Below are 20,255 nucleotides of genomic sequence, written 5' to 3'. Positions count from 1 at the left end.
TGCTCAGCTACTCTCTGGCTGGTGTATAGCTGGGGGTTTGCAGCCACTCAGCTTACCATAAAGAGCATATGGAGCAGTTTAAATGTCTGGGGGAGGAATGTTCCTTCTTAGCTTTTACTGCCAAATGGAGTGACAATAACTCCTGGTTATGTTTATGCCAAATAGTCCCCAGCTGTGAACTCAAGGTGGGCAGCAACCTCTCTGCATCTGCTGATGACTGTGCTCTCAGAAGTGTGGAGTGGGTGGGGAAGTTTCCAGGAAAGAATGGATTTGTCTTTGGTAGCTCTCAGGTATGATGTACCCAGTGCCCTCATCATTAGCTGTGAGCTGTATCTGAAAGATACAGTCAAATTTCTGGCATATTTTGTGTTATGTTGTCTTAAAGAAAACTGTAATTCTGAAAAGTACAGAATAAGAAAATATCCCACGGATAAGGGGCAGGTCTGAAGACGTGGTTGGTTCCCCTGGGCTGCTGAGATGTGCAGTTTCTAGTCTAGCTATCCTACTAACATCAAAAAGACAATGTCCTATCAGTCAATTTTGTAGGTCTTTATTAAAATGTGCATTTGGAAAAAAATCTAAATACTGGATCATGCTCACCTATGGCAATTGTGTTCACAAACTTTTTTTTAAAATTTCTTAACCAAAGCTTATTTTCAGTGTTTTGTCAAATGACTGATGGAAGACTAAAATTCAAGTAAGCTATGCAGCATAACTTTATTTCCTCACTACAAAACTCTATGCAAATGAGTACTGAGAGAGCATTGCCTGCTTTGGAGTCAGATTAATCTTGCTGAATTTTATGCAGCAGCAAACCATCAAGCAAAATCACTGTAGGAAACCTACTGCTTGAAGAGTAAAGCCAGAAGAACTTCACATTACATGGGGAAGAGTGGGTTAATATGGTAAGCATGCTTTGAAGACATTTCTTCCTTATGGATATAATTACTTAAACATGAAAGGTAAGAACACTTCAGACCATGTATTTGCAACCATTATCTCAGTTAATTACCCATTCAAATTGAAACATTTAAGGATAATCTCCATTTTGTAATTAGAGTTGTTAATCTGTTCTTCTACTTTTCCTGAACAACACATGGCTCCTAGATTACTTTGAACTTTCTTCCTAAGGCTCTGGCAATTTAAGGATCTCTTTTATTTCCTTATCAGATTTGATGCTGCGTGGGGAAGTCTCTGTGTGTACATGGAGTGGGTGCTTTGCAGTTGGGTGAATGTGTGCAATGATTACAGATCAACACTGCTGTTAATAACACTAATGGAGTGAGCACTGAAGGAAAAATAATGTTTCCATATAAACATAAACTAGTAGAGCCTGGGGAAAGGCGTGCAACTGGCAGACATACAGATAACATTTTCTAATCTCCTTTCCACATTCATTATAGTGCTCAATACTTTTTAGTGTCATGTGGAACTGGGGATATCTTTACATTCTTCTTCCTCCATCAAAGGTATTTTTTCATTTTTCTTCTTCCATCAAAGGCTCCTTTTTCATAGGTCTGGATTCCTCTAATGTCTCATATTCAGTTGCCACCAAGAAACAATTACTTTTATTGCATTTAAAATAATTATTCACTGTCAGTGTTATTAAGTAAAACACACTATGAAATGAGTGTCACTCAGTAATGACCTGACTGTTGTTTTGATGTTTTGCCATTATCTGCAGAAGTTCTCACTTTATCCTACATTATTCGCCAGCTTATATCAGCGGTGACTGATGTGACCTGACAAGATGACAGTCAGAGCTTTGCTCCTTACCAGCCAGCTCCACCACTCATGAGTGCTAATAACAGCACTGGGAAGTAACTTGGGGAAGAAGGGCTTGTGTTCTGCCTGCATTGCTGCTGGCATCTCTGAAGTTACCATTTTTATGAGATTGCTGAGGAAGTGATGAATTTCAGATGCAGAGGATATTTTACAGGGCATTGCTACTGAAGTGTGCTATGAGACATTTGTGACTCTTTTGATTGCCTTAGGGCTATGTCTAATATAATGACTCAGTAATTCAAGTGCAGAATGTTCTAATGTCATATTAACATTAATGAGAAAATACTAGGAAATCTGAAGACAGCCTGAGCACAATAATTCTCCTACTTGCAATTTTGATGAAGTAATGGCTAACTGGGCATTGAAAGGTTAGCACCAATGACACAGTAAAATTCTCTTTCAAGGAGTAAATGGTTTGATTTATTGGACTCTTTCTGTAATTTGGATGTCTTTTCTTTTAGTAAGTAGATCCTATTTATTCACTCTTATTGTTTTAAATTTGTCCTCATTTTTATCTGACTACCTCTGTATTCTTCTAAAATATTTAGCAAGTCTTTGCAGTAAAATAGAGAACATTTAAAACCCCCAAGCTCATTGTTAGAGAATTATTTAAACACAATTACTGGAGTTGTTACAAGTTATTTGTCATAGAATATATTCAAACTCTCACCTGGGACCTCAAACCTGGAAGACTCATGCTGGTTTTTTTCTTAAACTAGATCATGTTGCCATTCAATGCAACTGTGGTATGCAGCTTCTCTTAGCATTTACAGCTCAGTTGTGTTCACTAATTAGTACATTTCCTCTCATTTCTGTGAACTTTCTTCTGATCATGATGTTGTCAAGATTATTTCAATATTCTACACATCATGTCTTTTAAATTTTTACCTAGGTCTATATCCTAAATAATCTCTTTAATAAAAGGGAAGTTCTTTAAAGTGTTCTTCAAATAAGAGGATAGGCTTTCTTCAACCACCCGGTCTTCCTGTCAGCACCCAAGACCTAAAACCTGTGCACCTGAAGACATACCAGCAGTGAGAGGCCATGGCACAGAAAGACCTCAAATTAAAGATGAAGAGGAGCTCCATTTTGGAGGTTGGATGGCTCTGGAATTGATATTTTCTAGATTTTCAGGACATAGTGGCAAATCGAACTCATCAGACAAAACAAACGTATTAAAAATGTTGTATCCTTTGTAGAGCATCAATTGATTGGTTTGAAAAACAACTGAATTTCTGAAATTTCTAAAGCACCTGTGGTTTGAAAAACAACTGAATTTCTGAAATTTCTAAAGCACCTGTGTGGCTCTTGGTCCATATTTTCAATGCTTCACATGTGGCCTGGTCTTCTGGACTGGGTGCCCATTTCAGATGACCATGTTTAAGGAACTCTGCAAGTGCTTTGAACTAGATGTTACGATAACTGATAGGTGGGGTCCATGTGGGTAACTGCTGAGGGAATTCAGAAGGGCTACTCAACCTACAGCAAGAAGGCTTTTTTGGCAGCTTTATGTGCATGGATAAGTAACTCCTTTTCCTTGTATTAAATCCTTGTGCTTCTGGGCTCCTTGACTCTGGAAGGAATAGGAGTAGGAAAGGTATTCTTATAGGGCAGGACACTCCTTTGGGCAGTGCAAAAGCAGCCCAGACTTTCTTACCTGAACTGAATAAGCCCTCAAAGACACAGCCTAAGTTAACAGCTCATCTTAGAGTTCCAGAGTTACTCTAAGGTAAACAATTAGTGTTTTTCTTATTATTTATTTATTGTTTTGTTTTAGTTTCTAAACTGCAAAAGGTTCCATGGCAAAGGAAGGGCAGCTGAGCTGCTTATCAAAGCAGTCAAGGCCATGACAGACTTTGAGCCTCTCAAGTGTAGCTGGGATGCTGTCTGGGCCAGGGTGCTGCCATACGTGCATAGCTAGAGGACTCTGCAGCAGCATTTCAGCCCACATTCAGCACAAAACCCTCTGAAAACTTGCACACACAGTGGTCCTTGTTGATGCTTGAAGAACTTTACGCATTGTGCCAAAAATGCTTTGTGGTAACAAAAAACCCCATCAGGACTCACTGCAAGTTGCCTGCAGACAACAAGAATTTGTTTGCCACCATGATCACTGGCTGAACAGAATTAGTGAAACTGTGAGTCTAGTAGAGATCATAACTTTTGGAGAATTAGATTTTCTCTGGAATTTTCAAAAGTTAATAATTTCAGAAATGCTTGTGGGTATTTAAGTAGAATCACCTGTCCCTGCTGTTGTATCCATCTGCATCTAGGTGCATATTTTTAAAACAATTTAGAGGGTAGAAATCCAGATCAGAGTTGCCATCTGCATAAAACACTTCATTTGGCCTGTGAAAAATCATGCACTGTTTTGGTTTAGTCATCAGCTTTTATAGTGGTGCAAAAGCTCAGTGTGCTCTGCCTCCTTAGGACTGCTGGTGGCAGTGGGCTTTGGTGCCCCTAAGTCTGGGATGTCAGCAATGACCTTGGTATGAAACACTTCTTATTGAGATGTGTTTGTTTATTGTGTTGTTGGGGTTCTTTTCTGAAGACCAATAATAATTGTCTATTAAACAGCCAGCAACCATATCTCTGTATTGTTTTTTGACTTTTAAACAAGAAAAGTAATACCTGTGCAGGGGGAAGAAACAGTCGTCCCTGGTCCTCCATGTTGGTCCTCATTACTGCTGGGGACTGCCTATAATTTTGGTTGTTTCTTAAGATTTTAAACTTTAAAAACTGAGTAACATAAAACTTTGTCTTTTTTTTTTTGAACATACATGGGAAGAACTAAACATACTTAGCTTTTTATTGCTTGCTGGAATCAATTATCTACAATAATAAATGGAAAAATGCTCTATAAAGAACCCATTTGAGCAGAAATTTCTGTTTAAAAACAGTGCAGCCATTCATTTATAAAAAATGTTTTAGTGGCCTCATAACCTCATTAGAAAAAATTTGTCTTTAACCAGAATGCTGAACTCATCTAAACATAGTTTATGATGACAACAGGAAAATTTTGCTGGCAGAAATTCATGGCATTGCAAGTATACACTAAGGAATATGTTACTGAAGTACTTTCCTCCTCATGGAGGAACTGAAAAGCCATTACAATTTTGTCACTTAAGAAAGGAATAGATCATCCCACTCAGACCCTGCAGTACAAAAACTGGTAAAAATTTCTAGTGCAGACCTGAAATGATACAGATAAAGGAAAACATCTCCACAGTATAGAGGCAGACAGATTAGAAAAAAAAATTCTCTTTTGCCTGTATGAGCCACAAAAACCCCACTTTGTACAGCTTTAAAAGCATACAGGGAAGACAAATGGCTTCCTAATTTTATTTTTTTTAAGGTGTATCTAAGCTAGTTCGGTCTCTAGCTAATAGTTTGAAAGCACTGACAAAGATGTGGGTGTTTTTGTTGAAAGGTATTTGTAACACCACTACTTGATTGGGATTAGTGAATCAGAAAAAGCTTTTCAGCATGGTCTGTTCAGTATCAACCTGAGATCATTAAGGAATCTTCCTGTGCCTGCACCACCCCAGCTCCCCATAAACCAAAGCATAATGAGGTGAAATGTTTGCCTCTATATATTTATTTACCGCTCTTGGATGGTTCAGAAAAAGGCCCAAATAATGTTTTTCCTGGTCTGAGAGGTAGCTTTATTGTCCTGTATTGGAAAGTTCATGTTGGTCCAGGAAGCAGGATTTGGACTTCATTTTGCTAGAAAAACATGTTTTACTGCATTCTGAGTAATTTCCGTTGGCGACAAATATGCTTTTGAAAGAAGGGTAAATAATGCTGTATGGAGCTTCAGCACCTCTCATGGGAAACCTATCTCTTTTCATTAACTTATGAAAACATAAAACTAGGAAATGTGGCTATTGTTTACGTGTGAACTGTTGAATTATTGAGAGCGCAGATGTCAGCTGTAGCTCTTAACAACTCTCGGCTTATCTCCATTGATTTATGTTAATACACCACCATCCTTGGCGACCGAACCACTGAGAAGGGGTTTGAAGTGAAATACTACTCTGTGTCAAAACAGGTATCAGCAGATTAAAGAGGGAGTAAATCCAGAGAGGAGAAATGGGTTGAACAATGCAAACTGTGAGAAGCTCTGTTGTGTTCTCCCTGAGACCCCTGGCTCCCACAGAAAAGAAATAGGAGCAGGGAGGACAGCTCAGCCTGTACTGGGATTGTGCTTCCACATAAGTTATGGATGCATTGCTTTAACATGTTTAGCCCTGTTATCACTGTTTGTACTACTCACCTTGTGTTTACTGTTGCACACATCTCCTACTGCTGTGTAAGGTTGCTTTGTGCTGCTCTGAGGATTCCTATTCCTCTGTGGAAGGAAACAAATTACCGATGAAATGATTGTTGAAATGTTTAACAAAGCCACGTGGCAGTTATGAGTGTGAGATGCTTCATCCCTGGAAGAGTTCAGGGCCAGGTTGGATGGGGCTTTTAGCAACCTAGTCTAGCAGAAGGTGTCCCTGCCCACAGCAGAGGGTTTGGAAGTAGATGATCTAAATTTGAGGTCCCTTCCAACACAATCCGTTCTATGATTCTATGCTTGTATCTGGGCCTTGACACAGTACGTCCCCTGCACACCATGGAAAATAATTTTTTTTACTCAAAAGCAGGAATTTCCAGAAAATTACAAGCACCCAAACCCAGGGCTTTAAGTTTCAGACAGGTTAGCTGCTGTGAATCATTAGTATCTGCTGCTGACTTTTCATTCCTGGACTATTATATTCTTTTGAAGTCAATGATTGAGACTGACAATAGAATAATTTTTTTCTTCCTTATTAGAAAATGTTTAAGTTTAGAAGATTATGCGGCGTTTGGCTACTTGGAAAGTTGCATGTGTGTGATGCTTTTGGCATCATCATTTTTCACTTGTGGTGGATGATGACGGTTGCTTCAGTGGAAAAATGTCATATAATACTTCCCTATGCCTTCTGCACAGTAGGGATCTTGTCTTTTTTTGTTTGACCACAGATGAACAGATATATGGTTGGAGCTATCTGCTGAGTTTTGTATGCATGTATGCATACTTTGAAATAAATCAAGTGAGCAAGGAACAATAGCTCTCTGAAGCTGTGTTTTCCTTGGCTACACAGTCAGTGCCTGGAGTGCAGTTTAAGCCAAATATCTGTAGGGATGTCCCTGAATGCAAAATATGGGCTATCCAGACACAGTCCCTTGTTGCTGTGTCTGTTCACAAGGCTGTGGACAAGCCATATGAATGCTTTTGGCACACTGACGTCTAGCAGGCTTGCATAATTGTGTCTTATTAACAAGTGCGCCATTGCATAGTTTTTGAGACTGTTGGGCCTTCAGATGCAAGAGTGCCTTGCCCAGCAGATGTTGGAGCCTCTCTGGGTTCTGAAATTGAATCTGTGACACCAAAAAAGTTGTTATACAAGGAATAAATAAGAAAGAAGCCTATATGCTGAAGGGTCTCTCTTGGACTTGATGGACCTGGTATGCTCTCTAGCAGTTCCTGCCATGCTAGGTGAGACTTTTTAGAAATGTTCTTCTCTCCCTATCTGTTAAAATGAATGTAGCACTTAAGGTGTTTGTCAGTTACCAGCAGGCAGAGAGGGCAGAGAGACAGACGGCATCATTGCATACATTCTGGGAGAGATCTCCCCTCTTCCAGGACACTGGCATAGCAAGGTAACAGTGAGCACCTGAGTCACTATAACTATGCACATGCATTCTAGAATATCATGGCAAACATAAGGTAATAGTGTGTACCAAATGAAAGAGTTTTGTAATATAACTTGCATGACTTTCTTCAGAAATCCAGAAAATCCCTGGTTGGGCAATAATGCAAATTGTGTCTCAGATGTTCTTTTATTGGGGGGAAAAAATAGAAAAAGAAGGTAAGTAATGAAACAAAAAGCATGTGCTCAGTACTACTGGCACAGTGCAGAATAGCAGCACTAAGAAGAGCATCCCAAGTGTGCAGGAATTGATGGGTATAATTCTTGCTGGCACAGATGGCATCTTTACAGCACTGACTTCAGTGGGACCTTTGGTAATTGCAACACATCAAGATTTCACTGTTTGTTCTTGCTCTGGCCCGCACCCATTTGAAAGTTAAATACATAAACACTTAAATAAAGCCACTAATTTCAACAGTTCTATCCATGTGTGAAAACTTAGGTGTGTGCTGAGCTGGGATTGCCTCTCCCACAGCACCCACTGTGCTGCACTGCTTGCTACTGAACTGCATAAAATAATCTTGTTCACAGGCTTCTGGAATGTCAGTGCAGTTGTTCAGATGAGTGTTCAGATGAAATAATTTCATCTAAAGCCAAAAAGAGATATTACTGACAATAATATAACAGATCCCAGGATCCACTCTTTGGGGCTGAATTTTGTTGGGATGGACTCTGAAGACCGTCTTTATCTTCATGAAAGAGATGTTAGAGTTTAAATCGATTGAGAAAGTTTATTTGGTCAAATGTATCCCATCTGCTATATGGATACTGCAAATAGAATGAAGGGCTTCCCTGGCAGATTCTGTAGTATAATTAAAGCAGTTTTTGAAGTCAAGGAAACAAGACAGGCTGGCCAGATGGAGCTACCCTGGGACCTGAAGGGAATTTATTCAACGGATACAAAACTTAAGTCCTTGCTCTACTCTCTGGCTTCCTACTTGGGAATTTGAGGTATGCTTCAAACCTGACTATTTCACTTTTACCCAAGATGGGAATTGCAGTGCTGTAACTCCTCTGGAACCAGAAACAAATGCCATTTACCCTCAGTATTGTTGGTGCCTATGCCTAATTTTTCACAATGGGGATAACAGCACTTTCTCCTCTAGAGGTCATTTTAGGGGACATAGATGACCAGTAACAAGTAGCCCAGATACGGCAAAACCAATTGCCATACAATTTTTGAAGGCAGTTAAGTTTGTGCATTTTATGCATTTAGCTCAGATGGGTGAAACCACTGTGTGACAAGAAGAGCTCTGAGTTAATGAGAAGGCCTGATGGATAGCCTTTACCTTCCAGCTTACTCTTTCAGGGGAAAAACTGTTCAGTGTTTGTCTGTCAGCAGTTTTGCTTTTCTCCCTTATTCTTGTGAGCTCTTGCAGTCCCATTCGTCTGTCCACGCATGATTCAGGCCATGATGGATGAATTGTTTGAGCATGATAGTGGAGTTGAGAAAAATCAAGACTCAGACCAAAGTCCAGGGGAGTTTTTGTTTGCAAACCTTTTGGGCATATTTCTGTAAGAAAGAGCAGAAACTCTACCAACTTGTTTTTGTTAATGGACTATATAAAACTGAAATTACACTAGGAAATATGAAGAAGAGGAAAAAATAAGGAGAGAAATGATTAAGTGTGGGCAAATTAAAGGAGCCAGGATATTTTTCATTTTCATAAGAGGAAAGTTTCATTTTTTTCAGCTTTCTTATGAGACTTTCGGTGATGTTATTATCATGTGCATTCAGTACTTCTTAAGAAAAAAGGGTCTGGGGGTTCAACAGAACTTCCCCATGGTCATTGCCACTAGCTCTAATTTGTTTGGCTCCAGAAAAGGAGTCAGGCATTGTTTAACCAAAGGACAGAAATTCAAATTTATCTTTAAAACTTCATATTGTTCATATTGTCTCACTCTGTGCATGCTGCCAATAGGAAGGGAGTCTGTGTTAGCTGCAGAATAAAGAGATGTTGTATTTGTTGGCAAAGCAATTTCCTAATTGTTTTCTTTGTTCTGCTTTGGGATTCTGTTTCTGAGGTAAGCTCCAGAGAGATTTCTTGGAATTTTATGGACTTTTGGCCTAGAATAAACTGATGTCTTGAGATTTCCAGCCCACCACTTGGATGAGAACATATAGATCTGCATGTCGAAAGACCTGTCTCTTATCTGCTATCCTAGAGAGGATTTATTGCCTTGGAAAAATGAGCTGCTTCCAGTTCTCTTGGAATAGTGGCATTCCTAAGCTTGCTTGTTGGCACCAGCCAAGCAAATGCCAGGAAACTCATAGTATTCTTAGAGGCACAAAGCTTTTGCTTTGAATTTCCTGTAGAAATTCTTTAAAGTAACACCCTCTCTGTGATTTACTGCTCTGAAAATTTGTCTAGCAGGCTGGATATCTTCAAATAAATGATTAAAGAAAATCTTTTGCTGTTTCTAAGGTGAAGTTTATTGGTTTGGGGTTTTTTTAATAGTGGTATTTATATTAAACTAGGACTTCACTATAATTATGAAAGTTATAAGAAGTGTATAATTTCCAAACAGCATTTTTCAGCTCTTTTTTTTCCCCTCTGAATTATGGTTCTCCTACATCTTTAGGACCTGTGTCCAGCTTGTGAAAATATGTGAATTTTGATAAAACCATATCTGTAGTTTTTCCATACACTGTACTTTAAAAATCTTGGAATTGGATAAAGCTACACATGTTGTCCCAAGATATACAATAAACTGCAAATTTTTTTTGTATAACCATATAAATACCTTTTTCTCCCAGTCTCACAGTCATGTGATTCTTTGAGCTTTTCAGAACATTGTATTTAATGCAAATGATCGAGAAATGTGCATTATGAAATGCTGGAGCAATGAGGATTTTTATGTACATTTTTCTTAAAGGATTAAGCATCCTTTTCTTAAAGGATTAAGCATCCTCATCCAAGGGGCTTTTGGCACTTCATCTTTCCCACACTTATTCTTTGCTTTTGTTCCTGAAATGCTGTCAGACAAAAACCCCTGAACTACAAAATGCATTTTCACTTCCTGAATTTCAGTGTTTAGTGGACTTACAGTGGAACACCTGCTATGTGTTCCAGTTTTGGAAGCTTTTTATGTCTGCATCTAATTCTAAGCATATATGTGTCCTCGTACTGCTGCGTTGCAATGCTTTTAGCTGTCTTGCTGAATTACAGACAGAATGCTCAGAAATAAACCCTTGAGTATATGTAACTCACCTCTACATCTTCTTCCCCCCCAAAATTGGCCCCCTTCTCTCACTGAATATTTTAAGTAATCTTGATCAAATTTCAAAAACAATATGAGAAAAGCAAAATGACAGTAAATTCAAATCTACAAGTATTCCATGTTTTGGTGTCACTAAAGAGGCACAAGTTCATTAGCTACCTAATATTTAGGGGAGTGCTTCAACAACAAGAACAGAATACTGGTGATTGGATCACTGGAAGTTAAACATATCTACATTGCTGCCTGGATTCACTTGCTTCCCTGCAAACCAAAAAACTTCTATAAAATTAAGTAATTTTCTTCTCTTACTGTAGTATCGGACTGTGCTTGGAAAGAAGGAGTCAAAAATAGGTACAAACTGTGATGTTTGCATTTAAGTTTTCTGCAGAAGAATCTTGAGCACAAGTATATGACAGCATCTGTCTCCCCAGCTTTGAGTGTAAGTGAAGGGGTGTATCACTAACATGAGTTCAAACCTCAGCGTCCTCTATTTTTGCTGCTTGGTGAGCTGGGCGAGACAGTGTGTTAGCTTTTCAAAACATACAAAGAATATCTATCATGTTAAACTATGAAAAATGCAAACAGAGAACATTCAGGATTCTTCCCCAGAAGCTGTGAAGCTTTGAGTGGGCACCACTAAAGGGCTGGGGAGAGATGAGGATGTGTCAGCAGCTTCCCCCTCTCCCACTGCAGATGCTTTTCTGCTGGGGCTATCAGCCTCATCCTCACCTGAGCTGCCCCACAGGTATGTCTGTATCACCCATATCCCCATCTGGACTTCCTGGATTTCCTGGGCTGACCATGGATGCCCCCAGAGCTAGAGATCAGCCTGTGGCAGCAGTGTCTTGGCTGAGCCCACTGCAGCCCCATCCTGCCCCCGCAGGGTTGTATTAGATCTGCTCTTGGCCTTCCTGGTAGAGATGTGACTGGGACCTACAGCTTTTTTCTTGGGGGATCTGTCTTGTGCCACCTGGATAAGGAACTCTGCAACGTGGTTAATTCTGCTGTAAGAGGTTGCAGCTGCTCATAGCAGTTTCTCCTGTTGAAAGTGAGGGATTATTTAACATTTGACATTTGTTCACTGTTTAACTGAGATTACAAAGTGCCAATGTGTGTGTGTGTGTTCTCTGGTGCTCATGACAAAATTCTTGGGGGTAAGGTGTGCGAGTTATTGACTTGTGGCTACATCACTGAGTCACCTTAGGAGCCCTCCAAAACAAGGAGCCCAGGAACTGACAGGCCTGTATTGTTTTGCTTTAGTTCCCCCACAGAGATCAAAATGGGAAATATTGTGGTACCCTCAGAACACTGATTTGATTTTTGGTTTTAATTATTGGCAAGGCTGGATTTACAGAGTAGGTTACTACTCCCTCTCCCCAGGAGAGATATGACATTTCCATCGGTTGTAAGATGTGATTTATGGAGATTCCAGGCATAATTAAGACCAGAGATGATCTGAGTTTTAATAGTAAGAAACGCCTCTTTTCTGAAGGCATCAGCTGTGAGCTGCCCTGCAGTCACAAGAGAGAGAAGAGCTTTCTTAGGACACAGAAAGGGAAGAGACAGCCAGCAAGAGGAGAAGGAAAAAAAGATAGAACTTCCCAGTAGTATTGCAGTCCAAATTTCTCTCCCCTCCATGATACCAGGCTGTTGTTAATTAATTAGTTTTGGGAAATACTACATTCCCATAGGCCCTGTGTCAGTGTCATCCTTGTCCCTTGTTGTTTTCTAGTAGCTGCTTTCTAGGTTTCTCCAGACAGTTGTTGCTTGCCTCTCAGTTTTACAGATGAGAGAGCTGCAACCTGAAACAGTAGATGTTCCTCTCCACTCCTGTTGCTCTGCTGTATGGAACTCTGTTCCTCCTGATGTACATCATACTGGGAAGGAGCCTCCTTGCGGGTATTGAAGGCCTTGCCAATGACATTTGTCATCCCCAAGGAAGTGCTGCTCAGCCCTGTGCATCCTAACAGATTTTGGGGAGAAAACATACTTCAAGCAAAAGGTCAAGAAGGAGCAGCTGCAGCAGGCTGATAGCCAGCTGTGATAAGAGATCAAGCACAGCTGAACAAATGCAAGCATCCAAACAATGTGGAAGCAGCAGTTCATGGTAAGTCATGTAAAGTAGCAGGCAGCTCCTTCTGTCCTGAAAGTTCACTTGATCTTGACACTAGTCTTTAATTCTTTTCCCAAAATTGTCAAGTTTCAGGTCTGTCATTTTCTATAACAAACATATGCCCTTCAGAGCTGGCTCCAAGGAACAGAAAGGTAAAATTATTGTGTCAGGAGGGAACTCGAGAATCACATGAAAGAAAAATCAAACCAACAACTAAGGAACATCCAAGCTGATCATTCCAGTGAAAAAGCAGCTCTAAGTTGTGCCAAAGTTTAGTGTAGAGTTGTAAATTTCAAATATACCTTGAAATCTGCTTGCTTCCTCTGCTTGGAACACGGCCACTCCATTTGCTTTGAAAGCTTTCCTTTCAAACTGTTTGCAAAAACTCACCATATGGAATGACAGCTTTTATAAAGTGCTATGGAAATGGAAACTCCAGTGCTGTTTTGCCTTCACAATGCTTGTCTTTCCTTTTTATTCCCACAGAAATACTCAAAGCTAAAAATTCAAAACAGAACTTATTGTTTTAAGATAATGTATATAATTTCTAGCAGTCTGCTATCTGTGTTTTTCCTCAAATACCTCAAACAGCTGGTTAAAGACTCTGGCTAGCAAGCTTAGAGTTGTGGATGTAACCGCACTGTTCCTGGCTGTGCAGTTCCTTAGAAGCAGGAGCCCAGCCTTAATCTGTGTCCCCAAGGGGTCTTTTGGCCAAGTGCATGTTTTTGACGTGATTCTTCTTTACAGAGTATGTGATAATGTGTTAGTATTTTATTTATTGAAATTTTAAAGGTATGAACACACTGCTTGGTTTTAAAAATCTCATTCCACATTAAAACAGCGTCAGAATGGATGAATTGGTGCCTCACTCCAAAGATGAGGTGAAAACTGGAAGCCTCTTGAAGAGCAGATGGCAGTACAGGTTAACACCTAATGTAAGTAAGGAGTACTTGGTTTCACAAGGCTTTTTTTCCCCATTTTTTTCCTACTTATGTCTATATGAGCAGGTAAGGGGAGGGCTGGGGTAGAAATTAGGGCATTGTCCTTTGATTATTCGACTGCCAGCATGCTTTTGGCATGATTTTGGTCACTGTAACCAACACATGTCTTTGTAGTGCTCTGACATGATCCAGGCACAGTCTGGCCCAGAATTATTCCTGATAAACAATTTGGACAGGGGTACTCTTTTGTGTGAGAAAAGAGAGGCAGATGGGAGACGAATGCAAACTGGTATAAGATCTGAGTCAGAAAATGCAACTTTGATGTAACCTTTGATTACCAGGTTTATGTAAAAACATCTTGTTGGCTTTAGCAAGGGACAGGTCTGACCCCTTGTTGCATCTTTGCTTAAAGTGACTTCATCAAGCAACTCTCTATTATTTGCAGCCACTTCTCTTTACTTTCTTTTCATCTTTTTTAGAGCTGTAGTTTCTCTCCATGACCTCCTTTCCTTGATTTGCTGTGCAGTGTTTGCTTCCATGTCCTTGATTGTAACTGCATCGCTAAACAGTGATAAACTGGTTTACAAAATTTGTAGGGACCTGCAGTGAGGGCTGGTCCCCTTCTCAGCAGCCATGGCAAACTGTTAACATTAGCAACAGTTTATTAGTCAAGACTTACCAAAAAGGAAACTGGACTGTTTCTTAAAACCAGTGTAGCTACAGAGACCAAGAAGTTTCACCATCTCTCTCTTAGGGTGTGATGGTCAGCTTCTGCTGACATCAATGGAAAGATTCTTTTTGAAAGAACCACTGAATTGGACCATTACTCAGAAGGAAAAGTCACAGTTATTAAGTCACCCATGCCTTTTCTTGTGTTTTGCTTGGAAATCTGAACTGTCAGATCTTCTGAGAGCAGATCATGTCTTAGGCTGATGGATGGACACAGTGTCTGGTTGTTTGGTACATCCCTGGTCTGCTGCTCTTGTTGCTTAATTCTGGACTGTGTTGATGCACTCATGACAGAGTGCTAGCAATGAAGTTGCACAGTTTGATATGGCAGGTCCAGAACGCAGTGTTGTTTGCACTTGGCACAGATGCAGATGTAATTTGGAGATAGTTATAAAATTACTAGTTCTTTTTCAAAGATGAAGTTTCTTCTGAGGTGGCAACTGTGATCTGTTACCCACCTACATCTCTAGCAACTAGTTTTCAAGTGCTAATCTGTTTTGCTGGATGTCACCCAAGCATGACAGTTGTGGTGAGAACTGAGTCAGAATCTCTGGTGGCTCTGAATTGTCATCACATGTGTCAGAGCTTATACCACAATATCCCTCACTTCTCAGAATAAGCTTCCAATGGTCTCTATCAGGGTCACGTCCCTGTTTGAATCCCAGCAGTCAGGCCTCCACTCCACATTTATGTAACTTTAGATCTCATGCTAGATTTCCATTATTTTCCCACAAGTACAGCAGGAGGAAAGAATGAGATATTAAGATATAGTTGAAATGTTTTGTGTCTTAGTTGTGTGAATTTCCACTAGCTTTACTGAGATGTAGCAGAGGTGACTGGTGAAAGCTGTTAAAATGCAAAGATAAGATGAGCTGTAAACCGCTCTGAGTCACTGAGCAGCAGGGTCAGCAGCAGAGCTCTGTTTTTCCAGCCAGTTTAATTAAAAAACATAAACTATCTTGGCTCACTTACTTCATCCCAAAGCCTAGTCTTCCCAGAAGCAGAGTTTTCCTCTTTACTAGCACTCTGTTAGGTAAAAGGCCATAACAGAACAGATTTTTATCGAAGGAAGAAAGCAGAAATGCTACGGTGCAATTTGAAAAGCCTGACTAACCTGTGCACTACCCTTTTCTACTCAAGCATATCTAGCATGTGCTGGCCTCCTCTAAGGGCTGTGGGGTCCTGCTGGAGGAGTCAGTTGTTACTCTCCATGCCCAAATGAGCCCCACTTGCGGTCTGTGGGCTCCAGAGGATTTTGATGTGGAAGAAGGGATGAGAACTTCCAGAGCCTCTGCAGCTCCCTTTGGAAAAGAGTCACTGTTCTCCCCGGGGGGAAAAAGGATCTTCTGAGTTATTGTTGAGCTGCAGTTGCATAGGAAGAGATTTGCTTGCACACCTCTTTTCACTGGGCTGTGCTGGCCCTCAGCTTGCAGTGTATTTAGTGGGTTTCAACTCCTTGGATGAAGTGGAACAATAAGTGGGGTTTGCAATCAGTCACGGGAAGGATGCTTCCGAAACAGCTTTTTTCTCCCCTAAGGAGAAAAAAAAGTTTCTTTTTCACAATTTTGATTGAATTGGCACCTACCCTTTGGGCATTCAGTGTATTTGGGTTTCCAGTTGTTGCATTTATATTTTTATTAATTTCACAGCTCCTTCCTTTCCTTTAAGTTTTAAGCAACCAGGTTCTCCTCCTAAGGCAGTGACTGCAGGGGGTTTTGAACTTGAAAAGGCAAAGATCTATGATGAATCACCACAGTCTTTAGAAAATGAGACATCAGTGGGAGCTTTTGATTTTGGCAAGTTTTTAAAATTAGACAATTTTTTCATCAGTAACCCAGCTGCTACCCTTAACCTAACTGCTCTGGGACATTCTGTGCAGCAGTCCCTGCTGTCTGAGAACCAGGACTGAGGATTTTTTATAGCAAAATCTCTCCCAAGGGCCCATGTCATGGGACAATTTTGCAATTGTAATTGAATTTAGTGTAACAGCAGAAATTCTACTGAGCGTGTGTTTACACTGGGTGGAGGGTATCCTCACTGTGGTGCCTTGGTTCAGTTTCCCAGTGACAATCAAAGTTAGGCATGCCTCTTTATTTTAAAATATGTATCTGAATTTGTTTAGGGAGTGTTCAGCTACTTTGATAGTACCTTCACCATCTTTTAAATCTAGGTAAGTATTTCTCTACAGTGACAAATTATGGCAGCATAATAGTAATTTAAGGACCTACAAGGTGGTGAAAAATCCTAAGAGATTGCTACTGCCATGTATTTGGAATGAGATGGAATCCATTTTATTGCCAGACTTGTGTTTAGCAGTAAAAGGTAAAATCAAAAGAATACAAATGTGGCTGTTGAAGGTGTCCCTGTGGAAGCTGAGTGGTTGGATGAGTGCTCGATGCGATGGGCATGGGAAAATCCATGGCAATGAATTTACTACTCATGATCTGAGTAGCCTTTTCCCCCATATCATGGCAGGACTGATTACAACATCAATAGGTCAAAGAGTTCCTTGTTCTTTTTCTTTTTAATGATAGTAATAATAAGAAATAATTATTTGCAGGACACATATGAACTATAGAATATGTGTGTGTACACCAACATATATGCACAAGTTAAGGTGACAGATTAGTTAGCAACTCTATGGCAAATGTAGGCAAATGTCCAGAAGCCTTGGTCTGTGGGTCCTCCTGAGAGAATACTCTGTTCTGAATCACCAGCCAGGCCTTCTGCTTCAGCAGGGTTTGTCAGCTCTCTCAGCTGGTGCTCCAGGTCAGGTCTTGATCATCTGTTTGCGATAACAGGCACAGAAACGCCAGAAGGCACAGATGAACTCCTCAGAAGCAAGCATTCTATTTCTGTATAAATATCCCTTGCAATAAAGGGAAAGGAAGAGAAAATACAGCAAATCTGTTACACAGTATCAGCAGAACTGTTGCTAAATAGAATGTTTTTATGAGCAGTCGGCAGATGCTGAGGCTCATATATTAGCTTAGTGACTGTAACAAATTACAGTCATAAGACTCAGTTTGCTTTCACCATCTTGTGCTTGTTTTAATGGCAAATAAAGATCTAGTTTTCAAGGGGGGGGGCTGTTTTAGAGGGTTTTTGCTTGTTTTGAGGTGAGTTTTTTCAGTGAAAATTCATATTCCCTTCTGGCATTCAGCAGACTGCAACTTAAGTCAACAACAGAGAGCTTTGCAAAGACCTCATTATCCTTTTTCTGATTTACTGGTGTGACTTTGCCCTCTGTCTATACAGATAAGTTCCTTAAATCTCTTTGGAAGCTTTTGTCTTTAGACTCTTCCAAGGGCAACAACTTAGTGAATGTAATATGTAGCTAGTCTAAATTTTACAATAAGTATGTTTTTAGGATTCTTTTCTTATTACTCAATGTAATTTTGGGGCTCTGTGGATGAGTGTAATAGTCTTAACTAATCAATTCAAAAAGTGATGGTTGTGCCTGAGGTCCAATGAATTCCTGTTGTCCAATTAATGTCAAAGCAAGTTAGTAGAAAAAAACTTCCATTGAGCCCAGCAGAACTGGATCAGGCCTTGCACCTTTGACAAAACTCACACATCTTGAAGAGCAGTGAATAAAATTATAATCTGCATTTGCTTGCAAAAGTGGGAAAGGAAAGCATGCTCTCTGCAGCTACTAAATGGAGCTTATGCCTGAATTGTTTCTGGTTTGAACTGCACGGGAGGACACAGCGCACTGGCTACACATGGATCTGGTCATTGTCTGCAATAACCCAGACAGAAAAGATTTTACTCTTTCAGACAATTACACTTCTCTCCAGACATCTAAAGGAGATAAAATAAGATCAGGAAGAGAGACATTTTTCATTATTATCCCACTACCTTTTATCCCTTGTAACTCTAATTTTAGGACAACAGCTCTTTCTGATGGAGGGTCTATGTACCACTGCTATCAGCTGAGAGATGCCCATGTTGGGCAGAGCTTTTACTGTGCTCTGGCTTATCTTCTACTTCAAAATGCTCTGGACTAATGGCATTTGTGGCGAACTAAAGCAACCTGCAGAATCCAGCCTACAAAGAATAAGTAGAGGTTGTCTCAGACCACGGAGGTCTGAAGTGTATATTTATAGATATTGCATGCCTTGCCCATGTATATAATCCAATGTTAATAGAAATAGTTATTAACATGGTAAAATGAGTTGAATTGAATAAATGTGGAAGTTTGACTTGCTGTTTTCACTTACAAGACACAACCAAATGTGAAACATTCTGCTGATTTTGTGGCTGACACCAAGTTGGCTGGTGCAGTATGCTGGAGGGAAGGGGTGACATCCAGAGAGACCTGACAGCCTTGAGAGGTAGGTTCATGTGAACCTCAGTAAGTTAAACAGGGCAAAGTGCAAGATCCTACACCTGGGTTGCGTAATCTCCAGTGCCAATACAGACTGGGGGTGTTCAAACTGAGAGCAGCCCTGATGAGAAACACTCAGGGATATTGCTGGAAGAAAAACTGAACATTAATCAGCAATGAGCACTTGCAGCCCAGAAAGCCAATCCATTCCTGGGCTGCATAAAGAGAAGCATGACCAGCTGGCTGAGAGAGAGGATTTTCCCACCCCTACTCCACTCTAGTCAGATGCTACAAGATAGACCAAATCCATGGGAGAGCCACAAAGATGATCAGAGGGCTGGAGCACTAGAAGGTTCCAGGAAGAACTTGTACCATTTTTCCAGGTCCTGAAGGGAGCTTATGAGCAAGACAGAGACTTTTTATAAGGGCCTGTAGTGATAGCACATGGGGCAATGGTATTAAACTGAAAGAGAATAGGCTTAGATCAGACATGAGGGAGAATTTTTTTTATGATGAGGGTGGTGGTGCACTGGCACAGGTTTGCCCAGAGAAGCTGTGGATGCCCCTTACCGGAAGTATTCAAGGCCATGTTGGATATGACTTTGAGAAACCTGACCTTGTGAATGATGTCTCTGCCATGGCAGAGAGGTTACACTAGATGATCTCTAAAGGTCTCTTACAACCCAAATCATTCTGTGATCCCAAGGTTTTCAACTTCTTGTTCTAGAAGTGCATGAAAGTGCAGTAAATGGTTGGGAGTTTTTTGTGCTCTCCATACTCCGGTCACACCTCAAAAAGCACAGAACACTTGGAGAGCATGAATCTTCTTTTCTAAGGCTGCATTTCATTTGTAACATCTGGTGTAAATAAGTAAATTCCTTTTAGATGCTGAATTCTTATTCTTTTTAAATACTTTGCAAATTTTCCAATATTGTATTATTTTCCTTGCTTGTGGCTTATCTTTGACTGCAGTAAATGAATATCATGTGTTTGGGATAGGAACACCCTCCTGTTTTACCTGAATGGAAATTACTCCTGTGTGTGTGCACCTTTTCAGCATGAGGTAGTTTATGATTAAACAGCCCATTTCCATAAAGTGCCTCATTAACAGTTTTCCTATTTGAGTTTTAATTAAAAACCCTTGGAGAACACCTACAAATGTATTTAAAGAGCTTTCAAATATTTGGATGAATGGATGAGAGCTGCCCAGTTCCCTTCTGAGCCAGGGAACTTGCCACCCTGCAACCATGTGGGGCAGTACTCCAATTTGCAGGGTCTGCTCCTGGTGTTTTTATGGCCACAGGCTTTACTGCCTTGTTTGTGCAGTGGAACAGAAAATACCATGAAGCATACAAAAATATTTGCACTCTGTTAGCACTTTGCTACACTATGAA

This window comes from Corvus brachyrhynchos, unplaced genomic scaffold (genome assembly GCF_000691975.1).
Source record: "Corvus brachyrhynchos isolate BGI_N302 unplaced genomic scaffold, ASM69197v1 scaffold87, whole genome shotgun sequence".
Lineage (NCBI taxonomy): Eukaryota > Metazoa > Chordata > Aves > Passeriformes > Corvidae > Corvus > Corvus brachyrhynchos.
This window is presented reverse-complemented; position numbering follows the sequence as displayed.